A 19,145-nucleotide genomic window follows, 5' to 3' on the forward strand; every position below is an offset into this window, starting at 1 on the left:
AGCACAAGTAGAAGTATTCCTTCTCACTGCACTGACCGTTTCAATAGTTGCTCTGAACTATTACCTAAAATATTGAATGAAGGGAAACACTGTGGGTCTTTTTTTTTTTTTTTTTTGCTCCCTTCTTTCCTCTTCCCTATATGTAATGTACACAATACATTGTGTGTGCAATGATGTCCAGTGAATCAATGCTACGTTGCTTCACACTGCATTTTTGGGCATGTTATGATGGATTCTGTCGCTTGCTGGATCGTGCAGGAGTATGGTGAGCTCCTGTCTGAACAGATGATTATTGAACATAATGTTGGGTGCGTTAACTCTGATCTCCAAAGCTTGTATTTTTAATATCAGATTCATCCTGAAACTTCTGGTTTTAGAGGAACAAACTGGTTGAAACCAGAAAAAAGCAGTGAGCCACCTCAGCGCTGATCACCCAAAGATACAAGCAGGTTAAAGGAAACTGAAAGCTGGAAGTAAGTACAAGGTTACCATGGCTGTCTATTACTTAAATGTAATTGACTGTTACAGCCATTCAGTGCTCACACTTGCTGCTGAGGACTGAGATAAAGGCAAGTGTACTGCAGGTAAGCTGTCAAGACCATTGGGCAGAACTGATTTGGTTCTGAAGAACTCCTCAATGTTACAGATTGTACCCATGGATCTGTAGGTCTAATGAGGATGCTGTCTAATGAGGATGCCTAAGGAATAGCTGCTTTTTGAAACTTGGAAAATCAAAGTCTGCCCTTAAATTTTTCCTTCTGTCCTTTGGCTAGGCCAGAGCAGCTGTCATGAAACTTCTCCTTACTGAATTTGGTGCAATCCATTTGACGAACTGATTGGGAGAAGCAAAGATCATGCATCCTTTGAAATGCCTTTGTTCTCGATTACCAAATAGTGCTCCCTTCACAGTGGGAGGTGAGACTACAAGACTGGGGTGGGAGCAGTGGAACCAGGATTCAGCAGCCATGGGATAGGGAAGGGATATGCTGTAGTGGATCCAGGGTTCGTTAGGACTGATGGGAGTAAGCAGCACAGTGTGCGTTTCAACTGGCTGAATAGGAATTGGTTTTTGGTCAGGCTGCCTTAGCTTCACAAATGCCTGTCTTTTTCTTTGTGAGTTTTGTTTTTTTTATAATTGAGACACTATCTATCTTCTAATGCTACTCAATCCCACAAATCACAATCAATCCTAAACTTGGAGGATAAGATAAATCTTGATCCTAGAGCTGATGTAGGTGGCAAAAATTTTGTCACTGGGCACTCACCCAGACCTGACTGGGGAGTTCACTTTTGGCATAACAGAATCTCTGGTAAATCTACACTTCTTAATTCATTTTAATAGAAGTGTCTTTTCAAAACATAGCATGCAATTTTATTGGAGTCCTTTTGAAGGTTGAAGATTCTTCACTGAATCATAAGGTCAAGAATCACAAGTAGGAGAACAGATCAGCAGGTACCACCTATACAGTAAGATCGTGCAAAAGAGGTTGACCAGGATGTTGAGATAACAAGGTGTACAGCTGGATGAACACAGCAGGCCAAGCAGCATCAGAGGAGCAGGAAAGCTGACGTTTCGGGTCTAGACCCTCCTGCTCTTCTGCTGCTTGGCCTGCTGTGTTCATCCAGCTCTACACCTTGTTACCTCAGATTCTCCAGCATTGGCAGTTCCTACTATCTCTAACCAGGATGTTGTCTGGTTTAGAGGGTATTAGCTACAACGAGAAGTTGGAAAAACTTGGATTGTTTTGCTAGAACATCTGAGGCTGAGGGGTGACCTGATAGAAGTAAATAAAATGGCAAGGCATGAATAGTCGGAGCTTTTTTATTCCCCAAGATGGAAGGGGCATGGGTTTAAAGTCAAAGCAGGAAAGTTTTTAAAGGAGATGAGCGAGCTATCAACTCCATGAACTCATCCATGTTCTTTTTAAACTGTGGAGAGTGTTGCAGTGCTTCGAAGCTTTGTATCATCTGCAAACTTTTGAAATTGTTGCAAAAACACACTGATTTAGATAATTTAAAATTTCAGGAAAAGCAAGTGTCTAATACTGTTCCTTGAGAAACTGCATTACATAGATTCCTCCAGCCTAAAGAAATTTCCATTGAATGTAAGACTTGACTTCCTATCACTTGTAACCATTTTGTTACTGGCCCTTTTTTTTTTATTCCATATTCTTTTCTCAGACTGTTACATGGCCCTTTATCGAAGGGTGCAATTGGACATCCAGAAGACCTATCGATAGCATGGACTCCCTGAGCCCTTTCTGATACCTATTCAAAAATCTCCAAGTTGATTCAACATGATTTCCCCTTTAGAATTTCATAGAGACTCAGATTTTGTTTCAGCAATGAAACTGAAGTTTATTATACAGAAATTAAGATTTAAAAAAACTTGTGTACACTGAGCACGGTGGCTTAGTGTTTAGCACTGCTGCCTCACAGCGCCAGGGGCCTGGGTTCGATTCCACCTTTGGACGACTGTCTGTGTGGAGTTTGCACGTTCTCCCCGTGTCTGCGTGGGTTGCCTCCGGGTGCTCCAGTTTCCTCCCACAGTCCAATGATGTGCAGGCGAGGTGGATTGGCAATGCTAAATTGCCCATAGTGTTCAGGGATGTGTAGATTAGGTGGGTTATAGGGGGATGGGTCTGGGTGGGATGCTCCAAGGGTTGGTGTGGACTTGTTGGGCCAAAGGGCCTGTTTCCACACTTTAGGGATTTGAAGAAGAAAAAAGTTCTAAAAGAAACACATACAAAGATTGTGAAACATAGTAAAAATGATCCCATGAATTCCAACAGCATCCTGTTATAATAGTTGCCCATCAGACAGAGTGCTCTTTTTCTATCCACAAGATTTCACGTAACTGTGTGTCTTCAATTTCTGGGTTATGAGAATTTGAGACTCCTAATTTAGTTATACGACAAATTGATGTTCTTGTACGATCACTTCAGGATATAAACTAAACACTTCTGTTCTGGAACTTCTAAACTGAATCCCTTGTGCTGAGCTAATTTTTTTTTTTCAGCAGCTACTGCATTTTCCATTGTTCAGCTCAGAATTCCACAGAATATCCCAAGTGGAAGCTTAAAAAGAAACTTTTTTGAAACCAAACTGGGTGTTCACTCTGATCAAAAATAAAATCAAACTCTGACCTTCCAAACTAGGACCCAATGTACAAGTGTATGCCTTTGTTTGCTCATAAATTCTCCTTTTATGAATAAAGGCCCATTTCTGTGGGACACCTTTTTTAAAAAAAATAAATCACCATGGCTAAAGAAGTGTTTACACACGTTGATAATTAAACTTCTTGAGGGACACGCACACACTCCATGTTCCATGTGAAATTTAGAAATCCAAACTCTAATAAAATAATATTATAGATCTCACATAACAATGTGACTAATTCTATCCTGAATGACTTGTTTCTAGATACTTCTCTGCTTCGTGAAGTTAAACTGACTGGTCTGTGATTGCTGGACTTAACCTTGCACTGTTGTGTGAACCAGGGCATGGTGTTTGCTAGATGACGGGAAAATTGCACTGACCCCTGTGCCTAGAGAAAATTGCAGGGCACTGGCCATATTATTTCAATTTTCATTCTTGCCTCCTTCAATGTTTTTGGAGTTTGGTAAATTTTAGTTTTTATTTTAGTTAAAAGTCCAGTCGACTTTTAACAATTTTAACACCCTCAATCAATTCTGTTTCTTTGCTGATAAGAAATAAAGTAGTATAAGAGATTTTCTTCCTGAATGCTTTACTTTGTCAGTGAACATTAGATGTTTGTTTAATTATCCACATGAAGTACATTTTACCAACTGTTTTGGTATATGTCTAAAATGGCCACTGCAGCCATACCTATGATTTTTATCAGCAATCTCTACTGAACATGACCGTACTAAAACTGTCTGAGAGAGCATGTCCACACTTGCAGTTTTACTGTTCAGTTTTTTTCCAGTAAATGCAAGATAACATTGCAAATGGAAAGATATGCTTTTAAAATAGATCAAAGAACAATTTCATCAGTCATACGCACAATGTTAAATCAATTTATAATTGCACAGACAGATATTTGTTGGTACAATTCAACATGCTACATTAATTCTAATCTGCTCTTGAAGATTTGGCTCATGGACCTCTTTGTTTGAAATGTAAAACCTCATGGATAGCAATATATTTTTTTTCTTCAATGGCCTAAAGTGCAGTCTAAGAGGTTACTGGAAAAAAATGTTCCTTCACTCAATATGTGACTTTCAAACAAAATAACTTGAAACTAATATAGTAGGTTACAAACAAGCTATTAGAAATGCTGTACAGTGAAATTTCAAGTAGTGCATGATTGAGATAATTAAATGACCACATCCTGATAAATGTTGCAAATAAAGTTTATTTTCAAAATTAAGGCCATTAACAATTTATGTTTTGCCTTTTTAACTGATCACTTGGCACTATAAAGAATACTGTACAATACTTCAAAGTAAAATGAATGTAAGTTTTTAATCAACTTTTTGTTTTTCCCCTTTTTAAAAGCTCCTCCAAAGCACCAAGACTTCCTTATTCAGAAGGGTGGAATGTTGACCTACTCCGAAGCCAATGACAATAGCACCCTTCAGTTAGAAGACCCGTTCATAAGGCTTTTTCCCTCATTCTACAATTTTTTGAAAACTCATTCATGTGATGAGGGTGTCGCTGGCTAGGCCAGCATTTATTGCCCATTGTCAACCACATTGCTGTGGGTCTGGAGTTGCATGTAGGCCAGACCAGGTAAAGATGGCAGTTTCCTTCCCTAAAAGGCAGTAGTGAACCAGATGGGTTTTTCCAACCATTTGATGATCATTAGATTCTTAGTTCCAGCTATGTATTGAATGCAAATTCCACAATCTGCCGTGGTGGGATTTGAACTTGTGTCCCCAGAACGTTACCAGAGTCTCTAGATTAACAGTCCGGTGATAATACCACTAGCCCATTTCTCCCCTGGTTTCCACAAAACATTTTGGTTGAGAGGGGGAACATGCAATGTGGAGATTTTCAGGTACAGTCATGTGTCCTATTGTTTGCAGCTTGTGTGTTATATCTTGCACTCTAGGTTAGTCATAAATTACAATTCTCAAATATGCAAGTTTTGATTATAATCCAAACAACCTGAAATTTTACCTTCTCTAAAACTGGCAAGTTTGCGCAAGAGTTTTTTTTTTGTCACATTGGTATGTGAGTTTGATTTCCAGGAAAAGACTAAGAGATATCTTAAATTGCTTTATGTTTTCATTTGAAGATGCTCCTTAATTGACTAATGTCTTATTAACACAAGTACAAGATTCAGGGCATGTACAAAAAATCCAATGATGCAATAAACTCTCATGAAGTTCTGGGTGATGAATTTGGTGACTAGTGTGGGATTCTTTCCTTTTGTATTGTGGCAGGACATTTTTACTTATCAGCTAGAGTGATTTTTAGGTAATTCATTTCTACCTAAATTGTTGTATGTGGAAACAAGTGTTGCTTATAGTATGCATTATTTTGAAGCTGTGTTATTAAAAATATTCAAAATCATTTTGTAGATATATCTGAAATTTTTGAAAAAGGTTGCAGGGACATTGGCTACAACAGCAACAATGCTATATTTGCACAGTACCAGTTGAAAGGAGACACTGTCAAGCTTTCAGCGAGAGGCCAAATTGTGGGTTAGGGGAAAAGTTGGTTTTGAACATGGCCATTTTGAGAGAAGTTTTCATGGGGGCAACTTCCTTTGCTTTATCTCCCTCTTTCTCTTGATCCTTATCCAAGTTAAAGTTGAAAACGCACAGAAGACCTCATCACCAAAAGTGGAGTGTTTTTTTTAAAAAAAAATTCTGGATCTGTACCATTGTCTCCAGAAAAAGCATTGTGATCTAGCAAGAAATCCCAGTGCCAACAGCTTCTCAAGCAACTTCAGCTGTAGACCAATCTCTGACTAATCCCTTTTTCAAGTTTAACTGTTATTGCCACACTTTAAGATAACTGATTCTCTTTCTATGCGTGGAGGAGGTTTTATTTTTCAGGAAGGGTAGTTAGCTATATTTGTACATTTTTAAACTCTTTGAAAATCCTTGCTTCTTCGCTTGATTTTTTAAAAAAAAACTAGCTTTTAATTTGTCAATTTAAGGAACATGGCTAACTTGTTTCTGATACTGAGCTTAAGATATACAAATATAATTGACAATACCTCCTTCATTCTAAAATTTTAAATTTTTTATTCTGGACAGAAAGATGAAGAAAGTAATCGGTCTGGCCTTGCTAAGTGAATCATCAGTGTGCATAAGGCTCATCCCTTTTTTCTGGCCAGAGTGCAGTCAAGTATTTACCATGTTAGTGTTAAAGTTATGAATGGGCAATATGGCTGACCCTTTGGACACTGAAAATTTAGAATGTGGGAGGGCACAAGAAACATTCAGTTAGATATTGAAAGAATGAAGGTGAAAGTGATGAATTCAAGATTTGCGATAAGACTATTCAAATGTGAGAAACAGCATTTGTGCTTTGCTCAGAAAAATTAGCCTGGATGTGTGGCACTCTAAACCAACATTGTTCCCAACAATGCAAAAGACCACTCCTTCAAAGTAATTTTGATATGGCTGCAGATCGTTACACACGTCTCTACCTATAGTGTAACAGCAAATTAAATGATTAATTCTTCTCGGCTGCTCAGTTAGCAGCAGTGAGGTTAAACTTGTGGAGAGTTGGAGTGCCAGGTCAAATACCTCCAGTTAGTCGTTGGTTTGATGGGAGAACTTTTTACAACATTAATGGACAAACTCTAACTTTGCAAGCTGAAGTTAGACTGTAAACGTGTTTTTCAAGTTGAAACAGCCAAGAGCTTTGGTTAGCTATGGTGTAATTAAAACATGTTTTCGAGGACAGTTAGGAAGGCATAATTGGTGTGAAAGCAGATCTCTGAATCAGTATATAGAAAATATATTGCAACACTTGAAGAGGAGCTAAAGAAGCCGGCAAGAAATGTGCTAGTGAAAACTTAACTCTCTGAACAACTCAACTGTACTCTTCCTGCTCCTATGATGCTGCTTGGCCTGCTGTGTTCATCCAGCTCTACACCTTGTTATCTCAGACTATGCAGGGACTTCAGTCTGTTCTACCAGGCAGTGGGAGATGAGTGGTATTCCTTGGTGACCTGAAAAATTTGTGTGCAAAGTTGGCAGGATCCAATGCAAGATCGATATTTGATTAGCCTTATGCTTGCACTTAATCCAGGTCAACTTGTGTATATCAGCAATATTGCACAATTAATTATGAATATTTCTAGCCTTTAGGAAGCTGCCTAATGATGTGATATGTTCCCCAATACATTTTTGGGGATTGGTTAGCTCAGTTGGCTGGATGGCTGGTTTTGTGGCGCAGAGTGACTTTAACAACGTGGGTTCAATCCCATGAAGGTGCCACCTTCTCAACCTCTACCCTCACTTATTAAACCACCTACAGTTATGTTTCCTTATAAACGAGCAGTTCTATTGTCATCTGGGACTATGGCAACATATTATATCTCCAATAATATTCCAACCTACAATAAATTGCACAAGGCGTGTGGCACTCTTGTAAAATCAGAATGCAATGTTTTTTTAATCACTTGAGATGTGGGCATTGATAGCTGATCCAACATTTATTGCCCATCTCGTTGCCCTTGAAGCTGGTGATGAGCTGCCATCTAGAATCGCTGCAGGCTGACCCACAATGCCCTTAGGGAGGGACCATGGCTGTAAAAGAAGAAACAATTTTTTGTGCTGGATGAAGCACTCTGACTTTATGTAAAGGTATAAAGGATCAAGTATGCTTTTGTGCTGTCCAAGGTGGTGTAGCTTGGCCTGAACATGAATGAAAGGGGACTGTTGCTAGTCCAAGGAAATTTAGTCAATGCCCCAAAATGAAACATATGTCCAACCTTTGATCTTTTCTGAATAACGTCCAGTTCTATTCCCTACTCTGCCTGAGCTTATTCCACCACATGAATTTGTAAAATGGGAATAGTCTAAAACAATGCAAAATGCTTTCAAGAGAACCTTTTGATTAATGCTGCACCATGTATTCTTTACAACATCTGCTTGCTTCAGGTCCTGATTCAGTGACTACTCCAGACTCGAGCTGAGCAGTGTTCAATCTGTCAGACAGGCCACAGGAGGTGTTGCCTTTTTTTTTCTTCAGTTACCACAGTAACTTCCAGATGTAATTGAAAACTGTCAGCACCTTCATGTCACACTATCAAACATTATTGAAGTGGAGCAAAAAAAGACCCTGAGCTTCCAGTTGCCTGTCACTTCAACATTCCACTGTGTTCCCTGGCCAAGATTTCTGTCTCAGGCTTGCTACAGTGCTCCAGTGAAGATCGGCACAAGCTGGAAGAACCGTACTTTGTTTTCCACTTGGGAACTCTACAGCCTTCTAGACTCCATACTGAATTCAATAACTTCAGGGCTTGAGCTTCTCCCATGTCCTTACCCCAACCTCCGTACACCAGGCCTTGTTATCACATAGTCTGCTATTATACATTACCCATTGTTAGCCACTAAGAGTCCCCATTTAATAACTTGCACCCTCTTCGCCAGATTGTTATCAACTCCTTTGTCTGTCCAACTGTTCTTCTCTCCCTTTGGGCGATATCCTCACCTATTGTTTACTCCTTACAGAGAGCACCCCCCCATCCTACCTTCTGCATATAAAGTGACATTAAAGTTTTTTTGAGAAGATTTGTAGCTCGGGGTGTGGATGAGATTGTAGACTTGCTAGCCGATCCAGTGTGTTTTGTTGCAGATGTTTTGTGACCCTGCTCGGTAACATCGTCCGTGCGCTTCTGGTGAACATTCACCGGAGGCGCACTGATGATGTTACCGAGCAGGGTGACAAAACTTCTGCAATCAAACACATCAGTTCGGCGAGCAAGTCTACAACCTCATTCCCAATCCGAGCTACAAATCTTCTCAAAAAAAACTTTAAACGCCTACGGGCGCAACGCCCTCAAACTTGCCCGCAGATGGGAGACAAATGTCATCTGTCTGAGTGTGAACAACTATAGGCTTCACCGGTGGTGCACTGACAAGGTTACGTAGCAGTGTGATGAAATGTCTGCAATCAAACAGACCAGATCGGCGAGCAAGTCTACAGCCTCAAACTGATGCCTTCCTAGCCACCATCAGCTCTGAGGAAGGGTCACTGGACCTGAAATGTTAACTATGATTTCTCACCACATGCTGCTAGACCTGCTGAGCTTTTCCAGCAATTTCCGTTTTGTTTCTGATTTCTAGCATCCACAGTTCTTTTTTTTTCGATTTATTATTGAAGTGGATTTGGGCATCCTACAGGTCATCTAGTTCCAGCTACCTCCCCATTCAGGAAATTCTTGTGTATTTCATAGAGTCCTAGAGATATACAGCACAGAAACAGACCCTTTGGTCTAACTCATCCATGCCGACCAGATATGCTAAATAAACCTCGTCCCATTTACCAGCATTTGGCCCATATCCCTCTAAACCATTCTTATTCATGTAACCATCCAAATGCCTTTTTAAATATAACCATCTTCTAAGCTGTGACAACAAGGTGCAGGGCTGGATGAACACAGCAGGCCAAGCAGCATCATAGGAGCAGAGAGGCTGACGTTTCGGGCCTAGACCCTTCATCAGAAAAGGGGGAGGGGAAGGGGGTTTTGAAATAAATAGGGAGAGAGTGGGAGGCGGATAGAAGAGGGATAGAGGAGAGGATAGGTGGAGAGGAAACAAACAGGTCGAAGAGGCGGGGATGGAAAAACTGCTCTATGTCCAAGCGTGACCTGGTTTGCTTCAGGACGTGGTCGAGCAGTTTCAGGGCCGAAGAGATTACGAGAGAGTTGCAGTGGGAGAGAGATTTGTGAACATGTTTTGAACCAACATACCTACCTCTGTTTTAAGTGCTTTTGATATTCTGCACTGTAGAGATTCTATGAAGTCTAATTTCTTGTAAAATAACAATTGTAAAGGAATATGTGGTGCGTATTTGGGGGATGTTTTGAAATTAATGTTGACTTTTATTTCATACCATTGATTTTCAGCCTTGCTTTTCTAGATTTCTCTGGAGGTTTGTTTGTAACATTTGAAGCAGAAGATTGATTTTTGTTTTCCTCTTTATGAGCTTCAGATCTTGTTCATTCAGTTTATAATGCAGGACTTATTTCTGATTCCTTTGGCATAACTTCCAAGCGTATTTCTTCCCATAATATCAGCCTTAAGTGACAATTAGTAGGTTAGCAACTGATCTGAATAAGAGCCAAGTGACATGTAAGCTGGACCCATTTGCATTGCTCCCTGCAGCTTCATATGAAAACTTGATACTGTAATCTCTGATTAACAGTGCAGTTATACAGGGCACAATTATTTTTGAAATGATTACTTTTTACATGTATTTGATTTGAAAATAGTTCTCGAATAACGACATTTTTAGCATGGATGCATTGGAAGTCGGATTCTGGCTTTACTGTGGAGTAAACTCTTCAATTTAGGTGTGGTATTGATGGTTAGTTCTGCTTGAAAAAATATTTATTTCAAAATTCAAATACATTAACTTGGATTGAATGCCAAGAAGCATTGGACTTGATCGGTGTCTCTGTATGGTAGACCCTGTAAAGAATGGGGAAAAAAAAAAGTAGTCTTTCTGTTAACCCAAATGCCTCAAAGTATTCTTGCTGTGCCCTAATCTGTGCATTTTGCATCTAAACTCCACTGCATTTTAGTCTGTGATGAGAGATTCTTCTATTCAACATTTGATGAATAACTACAAATACAGTCCTAGTTCCTGTGACCTGAAGAGTTGTTACATTTTTATTATCTGATCAGGTGTTAATACCTGAAATTTAAACAGGCTTTTGTTTTGGTCCTGTCATTTAGATCACTAAATTGGTTTAAGATTTGAAAGTAACAACAGACAACAGAGGTTTCATTTGGTCCATCTAGCCTAGGGTAAATATTTTTTTTTCCTCCCTCTGTGTGAGCTATGTATATTCCTGGAGAAGTGAAAAATCAGTTTAAAAATCTATGCCAACTGGGGGAAAAGAAAAGCTGAGAATTTCCTCCTTTTTTAAGATGATCAAATCTAGCCTGGGATGCTTATCCCTCGTGCAAGGTGATCTCTGTTCCAGCAAAAGTCAAAGTCCAGTTTTTCTTTGAAGACAGATTCAGCATCTGTGAGCCCTCAACTTGCTCCAAAGGTCCTTTTTGAGATTCTGAGTAAAGTGGGCCTATACTGCTGGAGTTTCAGAAGATTGAGAGGTGATCTCATTGAAACCTATAAGATTCTGAAGGAAAACAAAAAAATGATCGTAATGCTATCTGATTTTTCTGAGGTCTTCCAGCACATTTTGTGATCAGAATTTGGATTTGCAGATCTGCAGGATTCTGAAAGTGCTTGACAGGAGAGAGATTGTATTGCCCAGTCAGGGGAAATAAAAATGGGTACGTAAAGGATTCTATCATTAAGGGCTAAAATTACAAATCTCTGAAATACTTTATCACAGTGTCTTCTGTTTACGCCATAATTGAAGGATGCAAAGCCTGATTTTTCTTTTTAACTATTCGCTCAAAGCCAAGAACTGGGGAGCAGGAAGTTCAGTCATGATCATATCCATTTTCAGATCAGGCTCTGGGCTGGACTCCTGCTGCCAAACACTTTTTCTCTTGAGAAAAGAACCATCAAACGCGTTAACCTTGTCTTACTTTGGTATAACTTTTTTTTATAAGCATGAGCCCTCGTCTTCTTCAACCCATTCAGTTGAAATAATTGGTGCATCTGAACAGAATTTAATCTTTCTATTTGCCTTGTGAACCTTTGATCAAATCATCCTGTATATTTCTTCATATGTCTATTTGTTTCTTATGTGCAGACACAACCCAGCTAGATAGCTTAGGTGTTTTTAAAATAGTTACTAATTTTGTGGTCCGCTTTCCTCTAATCGTCTTTGACTGTATTACACTTCGAAGAATAGAAAAACAATTTGTCAGACTGAGTCATGCTCTACCCTTGCAAAATCCTTATTTGTAGTTTACAAACAGTAGCATTCAGCTAACACAGTAGCTTAGTGAGCAATTCCTAACTCTAATCCCTCAAATTTAACTTGTATTTTCTTTGGACTTTCTGACCTGCACAATACCTGTCCCTCCCTTTTTTTTAAAATAGGGAAATTTTGCTCCCCAATACAGCATCTCCACTCTGCCTAAAGGGTCTGACTGACTGACAAGCTGCTAAATAGATCTGTCTGATTAGTAAACAGTCTGTGTCAGTTGCTGCTGCTTAGTTGGTAAGATTGAGTTATATGATATCAAAGCAGCTGGAAATGCTAACTTGACTTTTTGTGTAGGATAGGTCTTATTGCCACTCTTTCTGGATAGACTAAATGTAATACATATGAATACTTGTGAGGTCCTGCTATAGATTGACCAATCTATAATCAGTACAGTTGAGTCAATTTTGCTTAATCTTGTCTAAGGCAGACTATTTCTTTATTGCATTACTACAGTCACATAATATGAATTGTTTCCAGCTTGATCATCTATCTAAGCCTACAATGAGCAAATTTCCTGCCCATAATGGACATTGCCTGCCAATTATTCAGTTGGAAACAGGCACTTTACCAGTGGTTAATAGATGGGGAAAATAAACACCACAGGTGATTTGGTGGTGTTTGGGGGAGGGTGGAGAAGAGAAATTAAGAACATTAATGGATATAAAAAATAAGCAAAATTTCTTCCATTGTTTAGGGTCTGTTTCTGAGCTTGGCCATTAACAGGTCCAGGCAGCAGGCTGGAGAGGGACTCCTATTTCCTGACTGTCTGGCCCTCCTTTCACAGATACTTTCATGCCTGGGTACCCTTGGAGAAAGGGGTATGTAGTTTCTTCTGATGCACAAAGTGCCTTTACAGAGAGGTGAGCATCACTGGATAGAGTGCCTTATCTGCCCTCCCGATTCATTTTGATTTCATCCCCTCCCCCTCTCCCTCCCTTTGGTATTATTGCACTGCCCTTAACAAGATCTGCAGGCAAATTGATTAAATGGAAATACAGGTGATTTGTAAGAGGTGGAATGAACACAGGTGATTGGGAACAAAATATTCAGTTGAGAGAACTTCTAGATATATGAAAATAATAAGCAAAATCAGTGAAGGCTCTTGTGGTGCAGTGAAAGTGTTCCTCTGAGCCAGAAGGCATGGGTCAAGTCCCATCTGCTCCAGAAGCATACTATAAAACATCTAAATGGCTTGACTAAAAGTATTTACAACATACAGAATTAATTTAGCTATGGCTGAAAAATATTTTTCACAGTCCCTCTTTAAACAGACACATGGACTGAATGGCCTTGTGTATTGTGAAGACTGAAATCCAAAATCTTATTGGCCCTGTTTCCACTCATCGAGACTATGTGGGTGTCACTAGGGAGGCCAGAGATTTGTTGCCCATCTCCAATTCTCTTAATGCTGTGGTCAGCAGCCTTGAACTGCTGCAGTTCATGAGGTGAAGCAGTGAGTTGCAGTGGTGGAGGGCCTGGATGTGTGAGGGCTGCTTTGTTTTGGATGATGCTGAGCCTCTTGAATGTAGTTGGAGTAGCATTCATCCCAACTTGGGAGGAATTTATGGCTTACAGAAAACTCCACCTATGACTTGCTCATGTATTTATGTGGCTGGCCCAGAGAAGTCTTGAACTTGTAATCTTGTTTTTAGGTATCTCTGTCCTTTTACCTTGACATCTCTCCATTTATTCAAAATAATACCACTTGTAGCGTATCTGTTTTTGAAGTTTAAACTGCACCAATTCATGTTTGTTTACACTTGAGTGTTTCTTGCCTAGTCATCCACATAACTGGCTTTATCTTTCTTCGGTCTCGTCTGCTTGTCTTTTATAGTTTGCTTTACCTACGAGATTGATATCAGCATATTTGGATATTTTCCCTCCAATGTCCTGTCGGTAATGACAATTCATGAAATGATTTAAGATTAAAATATGCCAGACCTTCAGAGCAGGAAAGCTTACCAAGTTCTATCACCACAATTTATGTTGCAGCATATGTCAAGCTGTCAATTAAGCATAAAATGTGTTTTTTAACAGGAAGCATTTTTATCTTTGAAGCCTGCCAATGTGCGTGGTGAGTTGTATGTTCCTGTTCTTCAAATGTGCATTTTTGGGGGCTATCGTTGAAAATCCCTGGGAAAAGAAGCTTTTTGAAATCTTTGCAGGATTGGTAACAGTTTGATCACAAGCACAAGGCAGCTGCCCTGTGAATTGTTTTCTTTGCATACAATGCAAGTGGGTTATAGTTATTTGCTTCATTTAAAGCTGTTGTTTTGGGGATGTGAGCACCATGGAATTTAAAGATCATTTTAACCTATTTTGGTTTGGCTTTAAAACAGTAATTGAGCTTCCACTTGCCTTACTTTTGACATTTTTGGTTAATCTCGGAGCAGCAAATAGACCATTCACTTGTAAAGATCTGAATTATTTAACAGCTTCATATTGAAGGCCCTGTGCGAGAATTTTCTGTTTAGGGAAGCATAGCTAACTCATTAAGACAGTGCCTAATACTGACATTTTGGTTGAAAGCTTCAACACAGTCAGTCTGACTTGAGGAATATTGTCCAGAACAAACTATAGCACAAAGTGGTAAGACGTTATTTCCACATTTGTGATTTATTTTCCCTCCTGCAAAATGACCATCCATCTATTGTAAAGTCAGGCATGGAGCTGTTTGATTCCAACAATCTGCTTTCTTCACAATTCCTACAAGTAATGAATTGGCCAAAAGGTCCATGCATCACTGGTTAGCATTTGTTGCTCATTTATAATTGCTCTTGAGCAGGTGGTGAGTTGTGCTCTATTCTTTGCAGATAGAAATGGGTACATGTGACTCCCTTTTCATGAAGGAAACAGAAAAGAAGGTGGAATGTTGTATTTGGAATTTTGTATTTCACGGGATTACCAAGGAAAGGGTTTCGTGGTGAAAACATTATCTGCATTCCAACACTACAGTAATAACAATATATGACCAGCGTTTCTGTCTGCTGCATCAAGAACTTAGTGACTTCCCACATGGCAGAGCATGAGATGCTGAAGAGATGTTGCTCTAAAAGGAATTCTGCACAATACATTCTGATTGCAGGGAATAATATCAATTCAGGGAAAGTTACCATTTAAGGATGTATGTCATCTACACCTAAAGGCTTTAAGAGATGGTTGCATTGGTTATCATTGTCCAAAATTCCTTACATTTTTTAGAGTGATTTCAAAAGATAAGTATGCGAATGTGAATCTAGAATTAAAGTAACAAGGGAGAGTGAAAATAGGGAACTACAGACCAGTTAGATTTATGTTAGTCACCAGTAGTCTATTAATAATGGGACTTCTAACTCAAGTCTCTATGATTATACACAGTCAACCTGGTTCGGCAAAAGAAAAATCATGTTTGCTAAATTTATTAGTATTTTCAAATGAATAGTAGGATAAGAGGAATCAGTAGATTTTCATAAATGCTGAACTTTGTTTTCAATATGTACCTTTTTTTTAAATTCAAAGCAAGGCAGAGAACTCTGGAGAAGCCACTTGGTTTTGAGGACTATCCTTGAGCGCTTGCAATGAGGAGAGAAACCCCAAGAACAAATGCAGTGTGGAGCTGGAGGGACACAGCAAGCCAGGCAGCACCAGAGGAGCAGGAAAGTTGACGTTTCAGGTCGGGACCCTTCCTCAAAAATTTTTCTGAAAGAGGGTCCTGACCTGAAACGTCAACTTTCCTGCTCCTCTGATGCTGTTTGGCCTGCTGTGTTCCTCCAGCTCCACATACTGTGTTATCTCTGACTCCATCATCTGCAGTTCTTACTGTCTGAGTGAGATAGAACAAACACGTTGAGATGGAGTGACTGTTTTAACATGTTTTGCAGTATCTTGCAGAAATAAAAGAACAGTGCTGTTTGAGATGTAGGAGTATAGGTCATGAGAGCAGGAATGGACATTTTGGCTTTCAAGCCAATAGGCTTGATGGGCTTCTGGTTTCAACTCTGCTTTCCTGTCTTTCCCCCACTTCCCCTGACCCCATTGTCCATCCAAAAATTCATTTAGCTCTAATATAATTCAGAAAAATGGTGGAGTAATTTTGGGTCTGGCAGCATCTGTGGAGGGAAAAAGTTAACATTGAGTCCAATATGACTACTTTGAAACCCTAGTTTATATAAAACCAACAATCCAGCCTGCTGTGCTTTCTGGGAAGAGAATATTGACAACACTCTGGGGTGAAGATTTGTCCTCAATCTCTTCTTTAAAAGAGAAGCCTCTGTTATTCATAAGTCTGTCCCTAGTTCTAATCTTCCTTCACACAGAAACATCATCCCAGTATCCACCCTATCTATTGCTGTCAGTGTCTGTGTTTCAATAAGATCACCTTTAGTTCTTCTAAATTCTGATGGAATTTTGCCCTTATCTGTTCAAACGTTATTTATGAAAGAACAGTTCTTTCCAGGAATTAATTGCATGAGCCATGTTTGAACTGGTAATGCATTTATTTTTTTCAAATGAGGTCAAAACTATTCACAGGGCTGAACTGTAGAACGTGGTGTCAAGGTCCTGTATAGCTGCAATAAAATTTCCCTAATTTATGCTCCATTGTAATGAACAGAAACTTTTCATTGGCCTCTGTCATATGTTTTATATACACACTAACTTTTTTATATGATTGTACCAAGGCACATCTCTGTAACTACTGACTTCTGTAAGTTCTTTCCATTTAAATAGTATACTGCTTTGGTCTGCTCACTACCAAAGGGACCAGTATGCATTTTCCCATGTTTATACTGCATCTGCTAAATGTTTGCCTTCTCACCCACAACCTGACTATTTGCAGACTCTCTACCTCCTATTGACAACTTAGTAGTGAAATGTGTTGATAGCAAACTATATATTCAATCCCTTCATCCAAGTCGTTGATATAGACAATAAATAGTTGAGACCTCAACCCTTTGCCCCCTTGTCAAACCAAAGAGATATATTTATTTCTACATGCTACTTCCTCTTCGGCAACCAATCCTTTATCCATGCTAATATTACCTCCTATACTGTGTTTATGTAGGAGCTTTTGTCATGTCTCCTGCCTCTTGCAAATCCAGATGCACCAAATCTACAGGTTCCCTTTTTATCTACCTTACTTGTTACTGCCTTAGAATCCAATAAATTGGTTAAGTACCATTTCCCTTTCATGAAGTTGAGTCCAACTGATGCCACAATGATATTTCATGTGCCACGGCCTCAATGAATTCCCAGCAATTTTCCAATGTCTGATAGGAAACAATTGGCTCGTTAATTTACTTTTTTGAAATAAAAGTGTGAGTGTACTATGCTTGACTTTGGGACCTTTTACAGAATGAGGGAAGTTTGGAAGATTACAATCAATGCATTTACTATTTCTGCAGCCACTTCCTCTGTCAAACTTTAGGCAGTTGGTCTTTATGTTTTAATAGTTTTCCCAGCTCCTTTCCTCTGATGATTTGTTTTAAGATCTTCCTTCCTGTTGGTCTTTTGATTATCTAGTGCCTTTGGGATATTTTCTGGGTCTTCTACAAGGATGGCATACACAAAACACTTGCTCAATGGCCCCACTATCTCCATTGTTTCCATTATCAATTCCCCTGATTCAGTCTGCAGAAGACCAATATGAGATTTTATTTATGCATTTTTATTTTGGTAGTACTGTATTTGAGTATTGCTGGGGGTGGGGGGGGAAATTTAAAGCATTTTGTCTTGTATTGGGACAATTTTTTGAGAAGCTTCATAGAAGCTACGTATAGTCATACACAGGACCCTCCTCCTTTTAGAAAGAATCATAGTCTTACAGCACAGAAACGGACCCTTGGTCCAACTCGTCCATGCTGAACCAGGTTTCCCAAACTAAACTGTTCCATTTGCCTGTATTTGGTCCTTTTGCACACATGGCACTTGGAGCATTATGGAAATGATATCCTGCTTCTAATTTTCTTTTTTTGTGCCCTAAATTCCAACTGCAGGACCACATTCCCCATACTTACTGACATCCTTGATAGTAACACGAACAGCCACCTCCTGTTTATCATGCTGCTCCGTGAAGGTCCCACCTCCTCCACACCCCTCGCCTGATGCTTCGTGACCTTCTGTTAAACCACCTCCAGTCATCGCTCTCTCTAATAAGTGAGCAGCCCTATGGCAGCATTACATTCCTGCATTGACCAAGATAGCTTCTTTCAAAAAAAAACTCCTGCCTCGTTATCATCAAACTCAGTAATTCCACTCTATCCCAATGCACCTGATAGGGATGATTTTTTTTTTTGAGGCTTGCCTTTGGCTTTCCCAGGCCCCTTTAAGTTCTCTCAAACTCTACAATTACGTGATGCAGACACACAGTAACAAGACTTTCTTGTTAAAATATATGGCAGAAGTAGAATTCTGAATATACTCAGTAATTATCAACCCTCTATTGAATTTAAAGCCACAACACACAAGGAAAGTATTAATTTCCTAGACATTACAGTATTTCAAGACAAGACATTCAGTGTAAGTTAACCACAGCCATTTTCTTCAAATAATTCTCTCTCAAACGTCTCCAAACACAGCTATCAGTTTTAAACCAGTTCCCCTTCAAGCTACTCACCATAATTTGGAAATACATTACCGTTCCTTCACTGTTGCTGGTTCAAAATCTTGGAATTTCCTCCCTAAAGGAATTGAGTCAAATGTGCAAGACATGGACTGCAGCAGTTCTTGAGGGCAACTAGGGAAGGGCAATAAATGCTGGTCCACTCGGTGATGTCCACATCTTGCATCCCACTAGTGGTTTTAAAAGAAAAATCCTCCTGAGACCATAGCTAATATGTTTCCATTGCATAAAGCCTCTCTACTGTATCTTGATCTCCTATTCAAATTTAACAATCGACAGTTATCATTACAACAGCGTTCACTTTCGTTTTTCCTCCCCAGGCTCTTGAACTTGTACAGCCTTCCAATAGAGAATCCACATTCATTTTCAAAGAATTCAATACTTCAATAATTTCATATTTTCCAGGGTCCTAGTTAGCTGTGTACTATTTTTCTGATCAAATTAAAACTATGCTTCTCTGCAGCATCCATTTTTTTTTTTTTT

At 39.3% G+C, this 19,145-nt stretch overlaps 1 protein-coding gene across 2 annotated transcripts in view; it reads left to right on the forward strand.

The window, feature by feature from the left end:
- dmap1 (DNA methyltransferase 1 associated protein 1) overlaps window positions 1-19,145 on the forward strand; it is a 167,094-nt gene that overhangs the window by 126,680 nt on the left and 21,269 nt on the right. The window lies entirely within an intron of this gene.

The sequence above is a fragment of the Rhincodon typus genome, chromosome 10, assembly GCF_021869965.1.
Source record: "Rhincodon typus isolate 14 chromosome 10, sRhiTyp1.1, whole genome shotgun sequence".
In the NCBI taxonomy this organism is placed as follows: Eukaryota; Metazoa; Chordata; class Chondrichthyes; order Orectolobiformes; family Rhincodontidae; genus Rhincodon; species Rhincodon typus.